Genomic DNA, 19,338 nt, shown 5'->3' on the forward strand with positions numbered 1-19,338 from the left:
GCAAGGTCTCGGCCTACAGCGGCTCCACCTCCTCTGACCAGGAGAATAGCCCTACGGAGACATTCACCCAAAGGCATATCGAACCCGGGTGCCTGATGCTGTGAGGCAGCACTGCTAACCAAAGAAGGCGCCCTGCCGTCCGAGACTTCGGAGTTTCACCTCTTTTGGACAAGACCGTGGGGTTCACGTGGGCGACCAATGAGAAATTGAAGGACTGCAAACCGAAGTGGTGCCACGAACATTACAGTCAGAAACCTGAAAGAAAAATAGCTGGCCCTCTGAAATCCATTTTTACAAAGTAAATTGTCCATTAATCCAGAATGCTTTTTAAAGATAACAAGCCCACCTTCCTACAAAGTTTCACAGGCATGAGATGCTGCTATGACACCACATATAAAGTAGCACGAATGTACCTCCTCAAGATATGAATACCAGAGGTACATTAGTAAGTTTGCAGATTAGAAGGTTACCTCAGATTACAACAGGATCTTGATAAGATGGGCCAATGGGCTGAGGAATGGCAGCTGGAGTTTAATTTAGATAAATATGAGGTGCTGCATTTTAGAAAGGCAAATCAGGACAGGACTTTTATACTTAATGGTGGAGTGTTGCTGAACAGAGACTCTGGAGTGCAGGTTAGTAGTTGTTTGAAAGTGAAGGGTAGATAGATAATAAAGAAGGCATTTAGTATGCTTGTCTTTATTGGAAAAAAAACTGCAGATGCTGAAATCCAAGGTAGATCAGCAGGAGGCTGGAAGAACACAGCAAGCCAGCCAGTATCAGGAGGTGGAGAAGTCAATGTTTCGGGTGTAACCTTTCTTCAGGAATACACCTGAAACTTTTACTTTTCCACCTCCTGTTGCTGCCTTTATTGGTCAGTGGGTTGAATACAGGAGTTAGGGGGTCATGTTGCAGCTGCAGAGGACATTGGTTAGGCCACTATTGGAATACTGTTTGCAGTTTTCGTCTCCCTGCTATAGGAAGGATGTTGTGAAACTTGAAAGGATTCAGAAAAGATTTACGAGGACATTGCCAGAGTTGGACGGTTTGAGCTATAGGGTGTGGCTGTATAGATTGTGACTATTTTCCCTGGCACATTGGAGGCTGAGGGGTGACCTTCTAGAGGTTTATAAAATTATGAGGGGCATTGGTAGAGTAAATAGACAAGGTCTTCCCAGGGGTGGGGGAGTCCAAAACAAATGGGCACAGGTTTAAGGTAAGAGGGAAAAATTTTAAAAGAACCTAAGGGGCAACTTTTTCACACAGATGGTTGTGCATGTATGAAATGGGTTGCTAGAGGAAGTGGTGGAGGCTGGTACAAGGTACCTGGATGGATATATGATTAGGAAGGGGTTTAGGGGGATATGAGTGAAAAACTAACAAATGGGACTACATTTATTTCAGATATCTGGTTGACATGGATGAGTTGAACTGAAGTCTCTGTTTCCATATTGTACGTCTTTATGACTCTATAACTATCTGCCAACCAGCCATCTGAGTTATGTGGCATGTATATTATTTTCTTACAGATTTGTTTTTAGATTAGATTACTTACAGTGTGGAAACAGGCCCTTCGGCCCAACAAGTCCACACCAACCGCCACCCACCCAGACCCATTCCCCTACATTTACCCCTTCACCTAATACTACGGGCAATTTAGCATGGTCAATTCACCTAAGCTGCACATTTTTGGACTGTGGGAGGAAACCAGAGCACCCGGAGGAGACCCACGCAGACACGGGGAGAATGTGCAAACTCGTCACAGTCAGTTGCCTGAAGCAGGAACTGAACCCGGGTCTCTGGCGCAGTGAGACAGCAGTGCTAACCACTGTGTCACTGTGCTGCCCAACTTGTTCATCAAGTTGCTTGAGCAGTATATTTGTGTTTACACTGAGCTGAAAATTTGTTGCTGGTTAAAGCATAGCAGGTCAGGCAGAATCCAAGGAACAGGAAATTTGACTTTTCGGGCCAGAGCCCTTCATCAGGGCTCTAATGATTCCTGATGAAGGGCTCTAGCCCGAAACGTCGAATTTCCTGTTCCTTGGATGCTGCCTGACCTGCTGTGCTTTAACCAGCAACAAATTTTCAGCTCTGATCTCCAGCATCTGCAGACCTCACTTCTTACTCGAAGATTTACACTGAGCTGACCATTTATTGCAGCCTTGAATTCCACACCTCACAGTGAAGAACTTTCTGCCACCTATCTCACCTCATTGATGAAGGGTATTTGAAATATGACACATACACTTCTGCTGAAGAAGTTTTCACTCCTTCATCCTCAACAAAAGCCTGTCCATAGAAAATCCCTCTCATTTACCTTGTGAAAGATTCTTTGACCTTCACCTCATATTGATCTAAACAAAACTCCATCTTAAACTATTTGCTCATTGGCTCATCTGATCAAGATCCTGTTGTACACTGAGGTGGCCTTCTTTGCTGTCCACTTACACCTCCAATTTTGGTGTCATCTGCAAACTTACTGACCATACTCCTATGTTCACATTCAAATCATTTATATAAATGATGAAAAGTAGTGGACCCAGTACCAATCCTTGTGGCACACCACTAGTTACAGGCCTACAGTCTGAAAAGCAGCCCTTCCCCACCACCCTCTGTCTTCTACCTTTGAACCAGTTCTGTGTCCAATTGGGTAGTTCTCCCCATATTCCATGTGATGTAACCTTGCTAACCATGAGAAACATTGTTGAACATCATACTGAAGTCCATATAGATGATGTGCACCACTCTGCCCTCATCAATCCCCTTTGTTACTTCAAAAAAACTCAGTCAATTTAGTGAGACATGATTTCTCATGCACAAAGCCATATTGACTATCCCTAATCAGTCCTTGCCTTTCCAGATACATGTAATTCCTGTCCCTCAGGATTTCCTCTTAACAACTTGCCCACCATCGATGTCAGGCTCACTGGTCTATAGTTCCCTGGCTTTTCCTTACCACCTTTCTTAAATAGTGGCTCCACGTTAGCCAACCTCCAGTCTTCTGGTACCTCACCTGTGGCTATCGCTGATACAAATGTCTCAGCAAGAGGCCCAGCAATCACTTCCCTAGCTTCCTACAGAATTCAAGGGTACACATGATCAGGTGCTGGGAATTTATCCAGCTTTATGCTTTTTAAGCTGTCCAGCACCACCACCTCTGTAATATGGACATTTTTCAAGATGTTGCTAAGTTGAAGAAAGGGGCATGAGAATTATGCAAAATAATCTCATTCCTGATGAAGGGCATTAGCCTAAAATGTCAATTTTCCTGCTTCTTGGTTGCTGCCTGAACTGCTGTGCTTTTCCAGCACCACACCACCTCAAATGCTGATGTCTTTACTAGGTTTGTGCAATAATGTATACCTATTTGTCACAAATAGGAGAAAATGAGGACTGCACAGAGTCGAGAATGTGGTGCTGGAAAAGCTCAGCAGGTCAGGCAGCATCCGAAGAGCAGGAGAATCGACGTTTTGGGCATCAGCCATTTCCTGTCACAAATGCATAACACGAAACTACACATATGATCACCCATAGAGCAATCAACTTCCCACATTTCGATAACTGTTCAAACAATTCTGACTTGAGCATCAAATCATTTTTATAGTGATCTTTACATTCTTCAAGATGGATAGAATGTTTAATTGACCGCATCATACTGTCTATCAAAGTCTACTGTATCATGTATTTAAACATCTTTGGATTTTCCACCCCACTTAGATTTTGCATTTGTTATTAAGGTCATTCATTACCAGTATCTTTAGCAGCAGCCTTCTTTCCTGATCACACACATACATTTTACCTTTTTCCAGAGACCAAGTCACAGGATAGGTGTCAGAGTTGAGAATCTGAGCTGATTATTCTCAACCCCAGATGTTCTGATGTTCAATTATCACAACACAGATTCAGGATTGAGCCTGAGAGTTTTAGTCCTGTATATGCATATGACATATTTTCCCATAGATACATCAGTGATATTTTCCCTACACAAACACTTGGCTCTGCTGCTTTTCTTTGAAATAGTAACATGGAATCTTTTATATCCACTGAGGTACTTGGATGGGTCGTAGTTTAACATCACATTCAAACAACAGAAGCTCTAACAGTAGATGTCACCTTCCTACTAGACAAATGGACTGCTCTCATTAAAGCAAAAGATGACCGATAGTGGTTTAACATGAGGGTCATCATACCTCAGATGAGTGGAGAGGTTAAGAAGAGGGTTCTCTATGGTAACCTCAGCTGATACAGGAATTGAACCCATGGTGTTAGTGTCACTGCATCGCAAGCCAGCCAACTGAGCTAAGCAATTTAGCCTCAACAGTGTAAAGCTCCCTTAGTTCTGTACGTGAATGTCAACCTTAATTATTCTGCTTAAACTTTGGTGCAATGAGTAGGACCTGAAACGTGTGATCGAGAGACAAGTGCACTACCAAAGAGATATGGCTGACACATTTCACTCTCAGGTTTTATGACCACAGGAAAATTAGACAATCTAAGTCTCTTAAGTTTCTTACACACTATGGCTTGGATAATTCAAGACAACTTTATCTGATAAAGTATATGAACAAGGAATGTTTGCTAGTTTTTCTGCAATTCAAAACAAACAAAGTTATGTTGTCAATTAATGTCAGTTTGTTCACTCCTTATAGCTTTCAAAACACCTAGGACCATTTAGACCAACTGAATTAATGTTGTTTTGAAAATATAAGTCCCTTATCTTTATGTTACAGATATGATGGTTGTATTCATTTGCACACAAAGCTTTTCTAATTTGACATCAAAGTGAGTACAGTATTTATTGCTTAAAACTCAATATTAATGACTCTTGTCAAATACAGGGGTATTCCTGAAAGTATTTCCCTCCCTCCATGCTTAATAGCTTCTATAAGTCCTACTCACAAAATTTGATTTAAAGTACAATTAAGTATGGACGTTGAGGAGGTGGAAGCTCACTTTGTCTATGACAAAGCTCAACTGCATCAGGCACTACAACACAAACAGAACCTTCACCCTAGGGTGGTAGGACCTGGAACTCATTGCCTGAAAGGGTGGTTAAGTCAGAAACTTTCAAAATTTAAACAGAATTTAAATATTCACTTGTGTTACCATAGGCTGTAAGACTAATGGCCAAGAATTAGAAAATGGCATTAGTGTCTTTTTTATTCACTCATGGAACATTGGCATTGCTAGTTGGCCAGCATTTATTGCCAGTCTTTAGCTGCCCTTGAGAAGGTGGGGGTTAGTTGCCTTCTTGAATCGCTGCAATCTGTGTTGATCCACAATGTCATTCGGGAGGGAATTACAGGATTTAGATCCAGCAAAGGTAAAGGAACAGTGATATATTTCCAAGTCAAGATAGTGAGTGGCTTGGAGGAGAACATGCAGGTGGTGTTCACATGTATCTGCTGCCCTTCCCCTTCTAGATGGAAGAGTTAATGGTTTTGAATTGCTGAATTTATGTAGATAGCACAGATTGTTAGTACTGAGCACTGGCGCCTGAGTGAGTGAATGCTTGTGGATGTAGTGCCAATCAATTGGGCTTCTGTGATGTATATGGTGTCAAGCTTCTTGATTGTTGTTGGAGGTGCATCCATCCAGGGAAGTGGGGTGTATTCCATCATACTCATGCCTTGTAGATGATGAACAGGCTTTGGGGAGTCAGGAGATTAGTTACTTGCCACAATATTCCTTGCCTTGGACCTGCTTTTTTTTTAGATTAGATTACATACAGTGTGGAAACAGGCCCTTCGGCCCAACAAGTCCACACCGACCCACCGAAGCGCAACCCACCCAAACCCCTACATATACCCCTTACCTAACACTACGGGCAATTTAGCACGGCCAATTCACCTGACCCGCACATCTTTGGACTGTGGGAGGAAACCGGAGCACCCGGAGGAAACCCACGCAGACACGGGGAGAACGTGCAAACTCCACACAGACAGTCGCCTGAGTCGGGAATTGAACCCAGGTCCCTGGCGCTGTGAGGCAGCAGTGCTAACCACTGTACCACCGTGCCGCCCAATCATTTTTTTGTAGCCACTATGTTTGTGTGTTGAGTCCATGTTGCAATTCTGGTCAATGATAACTGACAGGATGTTGACAGTAGGAATGCAGTGATGGTAATGCCATTGAATGTCAAAGAGCAGTGGTTATATTGTCTCTTATTGGAGATAGTAATTGCGTGGCATTTGTGTGGTGCGGATGTTACTTGCTGCTTGTTAGCCCAAACCAAGATACTGTCCAGATATTGTTGCATTTGAACATGGATTGTCTGAATATCTGAGGAGTTGCAAATGGTGCTGAACATTGTGCAATCATCAGCAAACATCTCAACTTTTGACTTTATGATGGAGGGAAGGTCATTGATGAAGCAGCTGAAGATGGTTGAACCGAGGACACTACGCTGAGGAATGCCTGTTGTGTAGTCAGATCATTTTCAACTGGTGCAGACTGTCGCTATCCATGCTGTGAACAATTATTAGTTTTCAAGGGAGTAATGAATGTGATAGACACCTTTCTAAGCTAGTGCAGTCAAAACTGTTGAATTATTATGGATTGTTTAAGATAAATAATGTGTGTGGAAGGGGTTAACATACTTATAGGCTTTCTACCTGCTCCTATCCGTATTGTACTTTTCATAGTCATCTTGTCTAATACTTTCAACTATCTGATAAGCCATAAGATAATTTCCACTTATTACCATTATTTCATCAATAAATTGAAAATGTGTTGCTGGTTAAAGCACAGCAGGTCAGGCAGCATCCAAGGAACAGGAAATTCGACGTTTCGGGCCAGAGCCCTTCATCAGGAATAAACTGGCCTTGTATATTTTTAAAATGAAGCTGAAAAGCATGCACACAGAAAAATAGAGTCATAAACAAATATGCATAATAGTTATTTCATAGTTTTTGATTTTTATTGATCAGATTTTGCACAGTGAGAATAAATGTTTTCATCACATTTTGTTGTATTTTGCCCAGTGCAGAAACTTAGAGAAAACATGCAATTGAATTCAAGACAAATTCATACCAAGCTGATACTTAGATCTGCCATGATTTTTTGAAAAATTTCCATCACAATTCACTGCATGTTATCTTTGTTTCAGCAATTTGTAATATCAAGACAATTTTTTTATTCCATGCTCATCAATGAAAATCATTATGACGCATGATATCAATTTGTTTTTCGTAAAAAATCAGATTTACAAGTTAGATAGTTTATGTTTTTTTTAATCAGTCATCATAGAAAGAGGAGCCTCGATTATCCGAAGGACACGAGTGGGAATATTTCATTCGGTTAATCGAACTCTGGATAATCAAATGTCAGATAACATAGTTTAGCCGAGCATTGGGACTTTGCGATCTTGTCGGATAATCAAATGCTGGATAAGCGAGGTTCCTTGGGGGCCAGTTGGTTTAGAAGGCCAAGCAAATAAGCAATAGACCAAAGAATTGCAGATGCTGGGTATCAGAAACAAAAACAGAAATAGTTGGAAAAACACAGCAGATCCACCACCATTTGTGAAGAAAAAGCAGAATTAAGTGGTTCAGTCCAGTGATCCTTCTTTGGATTGGTAGCCTAGATGGCTAGAGTGTAGTTCATTTTAACATCAACAGTATGGACTTGATTTCTGTTCTGGTAAAAACAATGACTGCAGTTGCTGGAAACCAGATTCTGGATTAGTGGTGCTGGAAGAGCACAGCAGTTCAGGCAGCATTCGAGGAGCAGTAAAATCGACATTTCGGGCAAAAGCCCTTCTTCAGGAATAATTTCTGTTCTGGCTGAGGAAGACTTTGGACATGCCTCCTTACTCTGTCCATGAGGTTGGAAGGTACTGGCGAATCACCAGTAAAGAAATTACCAAGAGAATGGCTTAAGATAAGGTATCAACTGACAATGAACCAAGGACATGCCTTTGGAATGAGCATACATGACAGATGACAAAGGGGAATAGTAGTAAATTTAAATTATGGTTGCTTTTCCCCTTTTAAGCCTGACACAGTGTTGTTGGTTCATTCCTCTGCCTTCTTTATTCCTGTTACTTAGCAATAGGCTGAAGGGTATTTTCCAAACCCTGGATTTTGGATTCCAATTTTTAAAATAAAGCTCCAGCAAAACCTTTTATGATAAAAACAAAAGTAGGGTTTGTTAATAAAATATTTAAAATGTGGAGGAAATGCACATACAAGCACTCAGGAAATTAAAGAAAGATGGATAAGAGATAGCTTATAATGTACAAGTTTTGGTAAATTCAGAAGTTTTGGGAAGATTTGTAGCTCAGGTTGAGGCTCTGAATGTAGATTTGCTCGCTGAGCTGGAAATTTCGTTTTTCAGACGTTTTGTCACTATACTAGGTAACATCATCAGTGAACCTCGGATGAAGCACTGGTGGCATGGCCCACTTTCTATTTATGTGTTGACGTTTCCTTGGGTTGATGATGTCATTTCCTGTTCTTTTTCACAAGGGGCATGGTAATTGGGATCCAAGTCAATATATTTGTTGATAGAGTTCTGGTTGGAATGCCATGCTTCTAGGAATTCTTGTGCATGTCTCTAGGCTTGTCCTCGGATAGAAATGCTGTCCCAGTCAAAGTGGTGTCCTTCCTCATCTGTATGTAAGGATCTTAGTGAGAGTGGGTCATACTGTTTTGTGGCTAGTTGATGTTCATGTATCCTGGTGGCTAGTTTTCTGCTTGTTTGTCCAATGTAGTGTTTATTACAGTTCTTGCACAGTATTTTGTAAATGACATTAGTTTTGCCTGTTGTTTGTATAGGGTCTTTCAAGTTCATTAGTTGCTGTTTTAGTGTGTTGGGTTTGTGGGCTACCGGTGATGCCAAGAGGTCTGAGTAGTGGAGGAGACCACCGGATGAAGGAGCAGCACTCCAAAAGCTAGTGCTTCCAAACAAACCTGTTGGACTAAAACCTGGTGTTGTGGTACACCCCAGTTACACCCCAGTCCAACACTGCCACCTCCGAATCTAGACTGACAGATAGACTTCAGGACCTTTGTATCAGCTTTACCTGAATGTTTACACTATTTTGAGGTTTCAGAAGCTTCTGAAAATATGATCATGTGATTATCCTCAGCCATTTTGTGAAGCAAAGTGATCTGTTTTTAAAGAAAACTTAAGTAACAGTTGTAAATTTAAAAGGGAATACAGTTTTCTTTGGGATTGCTGTTTATGTCCTCTGGCCATGACAATGTTAAATCTAGATTACAGACTTGATGCAAAATTAACAGTTGAATTATAATCTTCATATGTCTGCATTTTAATGGAATAATTTGAAAATCAGGCTACTGCTTACAGAGAATTAGAACCAGGAGCTGAGATGTGACTATTTAAAAATGTTATATTCTGCTTAATATATTTATTGAAGAAAATAAGTCCAATAATAATATTATTGAGTCACAGTCCTTCATTCTTTTCCCCTTTGATATTGTTCACCATACTCAACTGTCTTCTGAAAGTGAACTGGCAATAAAATGAGGAGTTAACAGTGTTACAATCCCAGGTGATAGTACTGCAGTACTGAACAAGTCAAATTACATCATTTTTAAAGCAAAGACGAAACCAAAAGATAAACAAAACTATCTAGCTATCGAACACCATCTAGAAAAATCTTGATGTGCACAGTAAAATAAATTTTTTAACCTATTTACCACTTTACAAAGATTCAATTCCAAATAAATTACTCCTCTATATCAAATCTCATTTTCCCCATTTCTTTCATGTGAACAATGGAGTCTTCTGATACGACTATTCACAAAATTGAGAACCAACACATTCTTAGCTTCCAATAACCTCCAGATTTTAAATTAAACTATCATGATTTGGGGAGTGGTACGAACAAAACTGAGATTACCGTGTTTTCCCTGAACTGTCCTGCACTCCTTTGTACAGAGAAATGATACTTGCTTCAGACCCCAGTCAAGTCTCCTGCAAATCTATCTAAAATGTTTGATTTCTGGGTTTTCTAAACTCAAATAAATTCTTGATTATTATGAACTGAAAACAAGATGATGGTCTTCAATGTTTATCCACTCATCATAAACCACACAGTATAAATAACTTTCCATTAACAAAACACACATACTTGCTTTCTGTATGATGCTGGAGTTTGAAAATTAGGCAATTTCTGCTACTTTGATTTTATTTTAAAGAAATAAATTCATGTTCAGTACTGCACTTCAAAAATTGACCTCAAAAATTATATTTATAAATTATTCACTTTTCATTACTCCAGGCCTTGTAAAAGTATTTCATTTCAGTGCAGAATTATCAAAAAGATTGGCTGAAGGTATGAAAATGAATAACTACATAAACACACCACATATTTTGAAGCACCAAACACTGCGGTAGAAAATTTAATTTAATTTAAATTACCCAATGTCAAATCTCTCTTCATTTTAAAGTTAATGGAACTATTCTTTACCATAAATCATGGCTTCAAATAACTGACAGTAAAGTATGTAGTGATGCATATTCTTTCCAATGTCCAGTAATGATTTTGGTTGGACATATTAAAATATAAAATGCAAAAAGTAGGAAACAACAGTTCAAAAAAAAGAATTCGTACGTGACTCCCACCATCCTCCATTAGTTAGCCTACATTGAAGATTAACCATATCCCAGACAAGTCCACCATCCACACAGTGAATCCGCCTGTGAAAAGGAATCCTGTTTTACTTTTATAATTGTGCGGATCAGACATTCCAAATCTTTTGCTTTTTATGCCATCCAACATATCATTGATGAAGGCACTGAACAAGTTGACAGTGAGCAGCCTAGTTCATAGTTAAAAGAGAATTGTTAGTCAAATATAAACTGAAACAATTTCTTTACCTTGATAACTGTAAATTAAATTCCATCTCAACCTTATCATCAGGAGACCGTAACAATCCCAAACCTAACACTAACAATTTGAATTTATAACACCTTTCACACATTAAAATGTCCAAGGATTTGTTTCACTAATGGAAATCCCAGGCACCCGAATGGAAATGTGATATCACAAGACTGGATGGAGGTGATTGGTTGGCAAAGCATTTTTCTCTCTGTTAAGAAACCTGTAACTTTTCAAAATTACAATGTTAAACTTGATATGTCAATTATTTACTATAATGCATATAATTGATTCAATTAAACAAAGTAAGGTTAATAAACATGTCAGGACTGATGGTACGGCTATAATTACAACAGGTGGAAGTTTGTGCAGAGCACTGTGATCTCCAATTGCTGACATCCCACCTGTGGTAAGTGTGTTCAACTTGATAAATATTGGCTCAGAATTGTTGAGCTGGAGTTTGAGCTGCAAATGAGGTACCATAGTGCAGGGTGCCATTTATGTGCGGGAAGTGGAAAGGAATGTGATAATGACAGGGGACAGTATAATCAGGGGAATAGGCACTATTTAGTGCAGAAATCATCAAAATTTCCAAAGGCCATACTGCTTAGCTATCTCCTCACAGTTGAAGAAGAGCTCTTGTGGGAGATGAGAATCTAGCTGCTGTGGTCCACATAGAAACCAAGGAGATAGATTCAGTGAGTACTGATGCATAGCTTAGAGTGTTTGAGGAGATAGGATCCAAATTAAAATGCCAACCTAAAAAAGTAATAATCCAAAGATTATAACTGAGTTGATTATAAAATTATTCGTGTAGTTGAAAGAGTGGCATGAAAGGAAGGGCATCTTGTTCATGAAGCACTGGCATCACTATTGCAAAAGTGGGAGCTCTTTCATTGGTGAGTTATACACCTACAGGTGTGGATAAAGCTTTAAAATAAAAGTGGTGAATTAGAATTAGAATATCCCTTATTGACACATGTACTTACCAGGACAAAAGTACAGAAGTACAATGAAAAGTTTTATAATGCTGCTTTTTATGGTGCTGTCTTAGGTACAAATACCTAGATATAAATCTTAGATACAAAAGAGGAATATAAAAGAAAAGTAGTTATTACTTCACAGTCTTTAAAGAATAAGTTAGAAATGAGATATAGTTAAAGGATTGACATTACAGTCAGATAAACAAATTACAAATAAACATTACATTGCAGTAGTTCAGCGCAGGGGCTTCCACACACTGTCTGAAACGCCATGTGAGACCCCAGTCCAACAACCATCTCCACTATGCTTCAGGTCTCAGGTGTACTCTGCACTGTTTCTCAGCTGCTCCAAGAGGAGTTCCTCCAGGACTTGCTTCTCCACAATGGCCCCCGCTCGGGATTCACTCCCCACGTCAGCTGCTGCTCCAGGACTCCTTCCATGTGCTGGCCACTGTTCCAGGACTACTTCCACGCATCGACCGCTGCTCCAGGATTACTTCCCTACGTTGATCTCCACCTGGGACTTGCGCCAGCCGCTTTCAGGACTACTTTCCTTCACCAGCTGCTGTTTCAGGACTGCTTTCCCCCCCCCGCTGGCCTCCACCTGGGACTCCAGCTGTCGCTGCTCCAGGACTACTTCTGTGGACTGACTTCTGCTCCAGGACTACTTCCCTGTCCCAGCCACTGCTCCAGAATTACTTCCCTGCACTGACTTCTGCTCCAGGACTACTTCCCTGCACTAACTTCTGTTTCAGGACTACTTCCCTACCCCGGCTGCTGCTCTAGGACTACTTTCCTGCACTGACTTCTGCTCCAGGACTACTTCCCTACCCTTGCCGTTGCTCTAGGACTACTTCCCTACACTGACTTCTGTCCAGGACTACTTCCCTGCACTGGCCACTGCTCCAGGACTATTTCCCTGCTCCAGCCATGCTTTAGGATTACTTCCCCACTCTGGCCCCTGCCCAGGACTTGCTCATCGCGCTGACTGCTTCCCCACACCAGCCCTCTGCCTCTGTACTGCTTCCCTCTGCTCTGGGATTCGCCTCCACGGTTTACTAGTTCCTCCATTCTCCTAATGCAGAAAGGAAAAATAAGAGCGAAAAAAAAAGAAAACGACCAGACAGAGCAGAGGAGCTGTAGCTAGAATGTCTTACACTGCTGCCATCTTGAACCAAACTGCAGGGTAACATAATCAGGTGTAGGGAGTATTAGAAATCTAAAGAGTTACGTTGAGGTAATAGGATACAGTAGTGAATTAAGTGAAGACAAGCAAAGCAGGATTCGAAGGACCAGTGTGTTTAACTGTAAATACATCCGTGATAGGTTTGTGCAAAGTACAATGGTAAAAATAAAGTGAAAGGCTCTTTATTTGAATGAACATATCTACATAACAAGATAGACAAACTAATGACACAAACAAAGATAAAAGTATTAATGTAATCATCTTTACAGATTGATTACAAAGTGACCAAGGTTTAGAAATAATGTTCCAGGGTACACAGCATTTCATAACTGGTGGAATAAAAAAAACAAGGATTAGCTCTAATTGTAAAGGACAACTTAAGGAGAGTTCAAGTGAAGGACTTGGTCCAAGAATGAGGTACTACAACCACAGAACCATAGAAATGATACAACACAGAAGGGGGCATGCAGCCTATCTTGTCCATGCACCTCTTTCTGATCTCCCATTTTCCTGGGCTTACAGTGTTGATCCAAGTACTTTAAAAAAATAATTTAGGGTCTCTGTCTCTACCACCAACTCAGGCAGCAAATTCAGGACACCCACCACCTTCTGCTAAAAAAGTATTTCCTCACATCCCCTCAAATTGTTCTGCCACTTAGCTGAAATCTATGATGCCAAGTTTTTGAACTCTACCAAGGGGAAGTGGTTCCTTCTGTTACTCTATCTCTACTTCTTACAGTTTTGCACACCTCAACATGTCACCCCTCAGCCTCCTCTGTTCCAAGGAAAATAACCTCAACCTCTCCAATCTTTCCTCATAACTACAACTCCCAGCCCTGGCAACATTTTAGTAAATCTTCTCTGCACTCTCTCCAGAGCAATTGCATCCTTCTTGTGATGTGGTGACCCAAACTGTACACAATATTCTAGTTGTCTCACCAGTGTCTTATACAATTTCATCATTATATCCCTGCTTCTGCATTCTATACCTTTGCCAATGAAAGGAGAGCATTCCTTATGCCTTTTTTACAATCTTATATATCTGTATTACACTTCATCTACTCCTCTCAGTATATTCCCAATTATTGAGTATTCCCTTTTACTGTTTGACCTGCCTAAATGCATTACCTCACTCTTATCAGAGTTAAACTCCATCTACCACTTTCCTTGCCACTCCATCAATCCCTCCATATCATTTTGGAGCTTTCTGCTATCCTCTACACTATCTACTACATGGCCATGTGTTGTATGCAAATTTCCCAATTGTTCCCCCAACATTCATGTCCAAATTGTTAATGTATAATGTATAATCGTTAATATATAAAACAAATAGTCCCAACACCAAGTTCTGCAGAACACCACTTGAAATAGCTTTCAATTTGCAAGAGCAGCCATCGACTATTACCTTTGTGTCCTGTTACTCGGCCAACTTTGGATCCAATTCAATACATTACTCTGTATCCAATGGGCTTTTACTTTTTTTGATCTGTCTGTCATGTGGGTCTTTGTCACATGCCTTACTAAAATCCATGTAGACAACATCCACTGCAATATCCTTGATTGATCCTCCTTGTCAGTTCCTCAAAAAATTTTTAAAAATATGTAAGGCATGTTCTTCCCTTAATAAAGCCATGCTGACTGTCCCTAACTAGTTCATATGTTTCTAAGTAATAGTTTATCTGGTCTCTCAGGATTGATTCTAACAATTAGCCCATCACTGAAGTAAGACTAACTAGCTTAAAGTTGTTTGACATTTCCTTTGTGCCCTTTTTAAACAATGGAACCGCTTCTGCATTCCTCCACTCCTCCAGCGCCTCACCTATGTCTAGTGGAGATTGGAAAATAATCCTCAGAACATTTGCTATTCCCTCCCTGAACTTCCTTCAACATCCTGGGGAACAATCCATCTGAAGAAGGGTTCATGCTCGAAACGTCGATTCTCCTGCTCCTTGGATGCTGCCTGACCTGCTGCGCTTTTCCAGCAACACATTTTCAGCAACAATCCATTCTGGCCTTGGTGACTTATACACTCACAGTATATGAATGTTTCACCCTCAATGCCCATTATATTGTTTGAAACCTAGTTGATATTGGGATAATTAAAATCTTTTTTATTGTTACAGGCAGAAATTTGTTTACATATAAATTCTTCTATCTCCTGCTCACTATTTGGAGGTCGAAAATATATTCCTAGCAGTGTGAGTGTCCCTTTTGTATTTCTAAGCCCAACCTATAAAGCCTCATTTGTTAACCTGATTAGTATATCATCCCTTCTCACAAATGTAATACATTCTTTAACCAATATTAGTACACACACCCTCCTTTTTATCACCCAATTTATCCTGCCTAAAAACTCAAGCTGCCATTTGTCCATCTATGCCCTAATGGGAATCCAGTGGATGTGGTATATCTGAACTGCCAAAAGACATTTGAAAAGGTGCCACATTAAAAAAAAACTAATGCAGAAGGTTAGATGCCAGAGTGTTAACGTTAGAATATTGGCTTGGACAATGTATTGGCTGACCGACAGAAAACAGAGAATCAGGATGAATGGGACCTTCTCTGGATGGCGAACTGTAACTAATGGGGTTCAGTTCTTGGAGTTCAACAATTTACGATCTATATAAATTATCTGCAAGCAAAGACAGTGCGTAACATAACAAATTTCACATATGATGCTAAAACAGGTGGGAAAACAGACTGTGATGAGGAGATAATGAGTTTACCAATTAATATTGATAGGCTAGGAGAAGGATCAGAATCTGGAAGATGGATCTTAATGTGGATAAGTGTGAGGTTGTCCATTTTGTTTGGAAAAATAAAAGGGCAAATCATTATTTAAATGAGCTGAGTTGCCTACTCCTGCTCCTAATTGCTATGTTCTAATGTATCTTGTTTGTAATCTGCCTTGATTTGAAGAAAAACAGCTCTACCCAATCAATTTCCTTTGCTGGATCTTCTTAATCCTTGTTTCTTTTGTCTTTCTGAGTTGCTGACTACATCATTAACTAATATTCTACTTACTATTTCCTGACCTGATTCTGAACAATCTAAGCTAACAGTTTTTTTTTCCCAAGCCCCTGCCATATTAGTTTAAAATCTCATGAATGGAACTAGCAAAAACCCTCGTGAAGATGTTTGTCCCATCTTTGCCCAGGTGCAACCTGTCAAGCTTGTACAGATCCCACCTTCTGCCGAAATGGTCTCAATGCTTCAAGAATCTAAACCCCCTCCCTGGGACACCATTTTTTCAGCTTTGCATTCATCCTCTTGTTCCTGATCTCGTTAGCACATGGCATTGGGAGTAATCTGAAGATGACTGTGTTTGAGGTCCTGCATTTTAATTTATCACCTAACTTCCTATATTCGGCTCTCAGGTCCTCATCCCTTTGTTTACCTATGTTGTTGATACCTATGTGCATCACGACCATTTGTTGTTCACCCTTCCCCTCCAGATTGTTCTGCAAATGCTGCATGACATCCCTGACCCTGGTACCAGGGAGGCAACATACCATCCTGATTGATGTCCATGGCAACAAAAGCATCTGTCTGTACCCAATATGATTGAATCCCCAATCACTATAACCCTGCTGCTTGCTTTTCTCCCCTTTTGTGCAGCATAGCCACCTGTGGTACCATGAACTTGACTGATGTTTCTTTCCTCTGATAAGTCACCCCCCCAACAGTATTCAAACTGGTATATCTGTTTGACAGGGAATGATCACAGTGGACTCCTGCATTTCCTTCCTTACCTTTTTACTTTGTCTGATGGTCACCTTGTGTAATCCTCACCTGCGGTGTGACCATCTTGCTAAATGTGCTGTCCACTATATTCTCAGCATCACTTATATTCCACAGTGAGTCCACTCATTGCTCCAACTCTGAAAAGCAGTGAGCCAGTGGCTGCAGCTGGATATACTTCTTGCACATGTAGTCATCAGGGGCACCGACCCACATTGCACAAGGGGAGGACACCACAGGTCTAAGATCTCCTGTCATAATTCTCTCTAGATTAAGCTAGTTACTCCCTTTAAGAAAACTTAATTAAACAGGGACCTTTCTTTGTTTCAAACATTTCTATTATAATTGAAATTTTTATATCAATGCTGGCATTTTCCCTTCAGTTGGATGGGATTTAATATTAATGATAGTTTATGATGTGGTATTATATCAAATGCTATTTGCAAGTCCAAGTTTATCATATCAGCTACTCTTATTGATGCTTTCCATTACTTCAACAAGATACTCAAATTCTATTCACATATTTGCACAGAGAAACAAGAAAGTGAGGTAGTATACTTAAACCAGTCACCTATGACTCTGTCTGTGATACAAAAACAGCTTAAATAATACTAGAATTGTACAAATCAAATGACTAGTCAACTTTCTTCAAATAATTTACTACTTTATTACCCTATACTAATGTATTATTCACAAAGGGCTCAGTGACTGTGATAAAGGTCATGATTTGGAGATGCCGGTGTTGGACTGGGGTGTACAAAGTTAAAAATCACACAACACCAGGTTATAGTTCAATAGGTTTAATTGGAAGCACACTAGCTTTTGGAGCGACGCTCCTTCATCAGGTGATAGTCTCTATCACCTGATGAAGGAGCGTCACTCTGAAAGCTTGTGTGCTTCCAATTAAACCTGTTAGACTATAACCTGGTGTTGTGTGATTTTTAACTGTGATAAAGGTGATTGTTTCTTAAAACTTGCCTATTCAAGTTAATAATCTGTTGAAGTATCAGTTATTAGATTTTATTCTGTGAGGATTTCTTACAGGACAGTTTGTTGCAGTGGCATTTTAAATGGCAATCCACTAATTTATTTAAATTACTTTTCAGTTAATAGTTTGGAAAATGAACCATAATCTATTATTTGGTATAGTAAGTCAATTTAATAGCAATGCATGTGAAATGTGATCACCATTTGTCGAGGTTATAATTGCATATCAAATCATTTAGCCAGAGCCAAATATTAAACTATGCCATGGGATATTTTGAATCTAAAGATAGGATCACAACAACTTCAGCTTCTGCATTGTAAAGTAAAAATAGGTTGACACTCTGGTGATAATTCACATCAGTTTTTTTTTCACATAAGAAAATTTTGTTGTGTCTGCAGCATTCTTCAGAAACCATGACTTGAAATTGAACAGTATTGTAATAAACTACCATCATCATTTATGACCTACTTACACATTCAATAATAGTTGTTTTGCTATATGCTACACCACATCAAAATCAGCTGTATGTGCTGTAACATATGCAACATCATTAAATAAAATCCCAATGTTTAGACATTGCTGTCAAATTTCGCTATGGTTCATTTCTTGACGATAATGAATCCACATTGCAAAACAATGCTATTGTTTTGTATTTAATGAGAACAGTGTAACATTCGAAGTAAGCCACTGTTGTTTCTGTAATAGGATACAAGTATATCCTAGCTCTGTGCACTGCAGCACATTCCATAGCCTTACTGATACTTTTGCTACATTATATGAAAACAACAACTCTTCCCAACCAATGAGGAACTGGGGTTATATGCAAAATTGCTGTAGAGAATGATTACTCATTATGATTAGAAGGGAAGTTACTTTTTTTTCTATCCCCCATTTTCAAACCCCATTTTCCATGGCATGGTGGGTGACTATTACAGTACCTGAATGACTATTCAGTCTCAGCAACAAATATATAGATTGTAAAACAGAGAAAAGAAATATTTGGTCCAACTGGTTAGTACTGGTATTTATGTAATGCAAGAGCCTCCACAATTTGAGCTCATCAAAATCTATCAACATGTTTTTCTAAGTCTATTTGCATTATGTACTCACCTAGCTTCTCCCTAAAGCCATTGATTCTTTTCATAGAGCTATGCCAGGTGTAACAAGTTCTATTCTAACTATTGTCTAGTCAAAGACACATCTCCTGAATTTTTTATTGGATTTATAAATATATTTATTATCTCCCTGCAAGTGCAAACATCTTTACTTCTTATCAAGCTCCTTAATCATTATAAAGATGTCCTAAAGGTCATCACTCTTTTCTAAAGAAACGATTCACTGTCTATTCGATCATCCCTTATAGTTATAATCTTTCAGCATTGATATCATTCTTGCAGATCCTTTTGTACATTCTCCAGTGTCTATATGTCATTTTTGAAATATGGTGAACAATTGGACACTATCATCTTGCCTCCAGTTTCCTTTTCTTTGCATGTTTGGTTTATTTCTTACTTTTTCAGTGTAGTTGTTCCTCATTCTGTAATTCATGCCACTTTTTGGGGTATTTTTTGTTTATTTACTTGTCCCTTTG

Source organism: Hemiscyllium ocellatum, chromosome 1 (genome assembly GCF_020745735.1).
Source record: "Hemiscyllium ocellatum isolate sHemOce1 chromosome 1, sHemOce1.pat.X.cur, whole genome shotgun sequence".
NCBI lineage: Eukaryota > Metazoa > Chordata > Chondrichthyes > Orectolobiformes > Hemiscylliidae > Hemiscyllium > Hemiscyllium ocellatum.